Source organism: Schistocerca serialis, unplaced genomic scaffold, assembly GCF_023864345.2.
Source record: "Schistocerca serialis cubense isolate TAMUIC-IGC-003099 unplaced genomic scaffold, iqSchSeri2.2 HiC_scaffold_185, whole genome shotgun sequence".
Lineage (NCBI taxonomy): Eukaryota > Metazoa > Arthropoda > Insecta > Orthoptera > Acrididae > Schistocerca > Schistocerca serialis.
In genome coordinates, this window is record NW_026047746.1 from 67,501 (window position 1) to 70,000 (window position 2,500).

At 64.4% G+C, this 2,500-nt stretch overlaps 1 pseudogene; it reads left to right on the forward strand.

The window, feature by feature from the left end:
• The window catches only part of LOC126443790 (large subunit ribosomal RNA), a 7,440-nt pseudogene that overhangs the window by 2,492 nt on the left and 2,448 nt on the right, over positions 1-2,500 (forward strand).

Genomic DNA, 2,500 nt, shown 5'->3' on the forward strand with positions numbered 1-2,500 from the left:
CTCTCGCCGTTGGTCGGCCTCGTGCTGGCCGGCGGTGCAGGATGCGCGCGCCTGCGCGGCGTTCGCGCCCCGGTGCTTCAACCTGCGTGCAGGATCCGAGCTCGGTCCCGTGCCTTGGCCTCCCACGGATCTTCCTTGCTGCGAGGCCGCGTCCGCCTTAGCGTGCTCCTCCGGGGGCGCGCGGGTGCGCGGATTCTCTTCGGCCGCCATTCAACGATCAACTCAGAACTGGCACGGACTGGGGGAATCCGACTGTCTAATTAAAACAAAGCATTGCGATGGCCCTAGCGGGTGTTGACGCAATGTGATTTCTGCCCAGTGCTCTGAATGTCAACGTGAAGAAATTCAAGCAAGCGCGGGTAAACGGCGGGAGTAACTATGACTCTCTTAAGAAGTCCTGTCGCTCGCCAAGGCGGAAGCCGAATTGTTCCTTGAGAGGGACGCCCGGTTCTTCTTTGTTAATCAAGAGCTCATCAGGATGTTCCCCGACCGAACGCTTGAGGCAATCAAGTGCCGACGGCGGCAAGCTGCCCACAAGCAGCTTGTCCGCCAGTTCATGGAGGCGCTTGAGATCGGTCGGGGGGAAGAGCCGGCGTCCCACCGGGGAGCAGCGAGCCCGCCGCCTGACGCGGGCGAGGCCGCTGCGCCGCCCGTCGACGCAGCCGAGGACTTCGCGGCCGACACCACCGGGCCGCCGCCGGAGGGGCCGACTGACGCCGCCATCTGGGAGCATCTGGCGGGGCTACCTGCTTCCGCCCAGCGTTTCTCTGCCCTGGATCGAGTCATAGGTCTGGGGCGGGGCACGCCGCCCGATGTCATCCTGGGCATGCTCCCGGATGCCCTTGCGTCGGTCGGGTCCAGAGGGGAGAGATCGATCACCAGGACACAGCGGCCGCGCCAACCATCGAAGCGGCCGCCTGCCGCGCCGCCGACGCAGAAGCGCAAGCGGCGCCGCTGGGAATACGCAAGAACGCAGGATGCCTTCCGACGGTCGCGTGCACGTTGCGTGCGCGGCCTCTTGGATGGCACCCTGCTCCAGCCGCCACCTGCCATCCCTGGTCTGCTGGACTTCTGGGCGGACCTCTTCACTAAGAAGCCCGTCTCCACTGCGGGCTTCATCCGTGACCGCCTCCTCCCGCACTCGGAGCCTGTCGCTCTTGAGTGCCTATGGGGGCCGGTCACACATGAGGAGGTCGCCGCCGCGTTGCCGCCCAGGGGATCAGCAGCTGGGCCTGACGGCCTTACCCCAGCGGAGTTGCGGCGCCTACCGCATGAAGTCCTGGTGAAAGTGATGAATCTCTTCCTTCTGGCCCGCGCCCTTCCGGAACGCCTGCTTCGCGCGCGGACGTCCCTTCTCCCGAAAACGGCTGCACCAACATCCCCCGCTGACTTTCGCCCCATTACGGTCTGCTCGGTGTTGGCGCGGACCTTTCACAAGGTTCTCGCGTCACGCCTGATGCGCGCTTGTGCTGTGGACGAACGTCAGCGGGCATTCATCCCTCGGGATGGGATGTTGGAAAATACTTTCATCTTGGACACTGCTCTCACCGACGCAGTCCGCTCCTGCCGCTCTGTCTTTGTGGCATCGATCGACGTATCGAAGGCATTCGATTCGGTGGATCATGCTGCCCTTCGCCCCGTGCTGAAGGCGCATGGCCTACCGGATTGCTTTGTCGAGTATGTCGAGCGGTGCTACGAGGGCAGCACGACAGTGATAGCGGACGGCGCCGGCGTGGGCGTGTCTGTGCAGCCAGCACGGGGCGTTCGCCAGGGCGATCCCCTCTCCCCCCTCCTGTTCAACTTTGCGGTGGACTACGTTTTAGGCCAACTGCCCTCCCACATCGGAGCTCGGATCCTCGGTCGCAGAGTCAACGCTGCGGCCTTTGCAGATGACGTCTTGCTGTTTGCAGCGACCCCGAGGGGCTTGCAGTCCCTCATCGACGCAGCTACCGCAGCCCTCGCCCACCTGGGGCTGCAGATCAACGCCCGGAAGTGTTTCACCCTCGCCTTAGTCGCGTCAGGGCGCGAGAAGAAGGTGAAGGTGGACAGCAATGTCACCTTCACAGCAGGCAACACCACCTTGCCTGCCCTGCGTGTGGGTGAAACCTTCCGGTACCTGGGGCTGCAATTTTCCACGGCGGGTCGCTGTGTCTTCAACCCACGTCGCCACCTGGTGGAGCAGCTTGACGTCATCTCCCGAGCTCCGCTGAAGCCGCAACAGCGCCTCCACGCTCTCACCAACGTACTTCTCCCTGGCCTGTACCACGGGCTGGCCCTCAGCCGCACCCGGGTTGGTGCATTGAAGTCGGCCGACGTCACCATCCGGGCCGCCGTCAGGAGATGGTTCCGCCTTCCGGCGGACACCCCCCTGGGATACTTCCACGCTCCTGTTGCCCAGGGGGGCCTCGGCATTCCATCTTGCCGATGGATGGGTCCAACCCTCCGTCGGTCCCGTCTCCTGGCGCTAAAGAAGATAGGGCCAGCCTGCGACGGTGCAGGC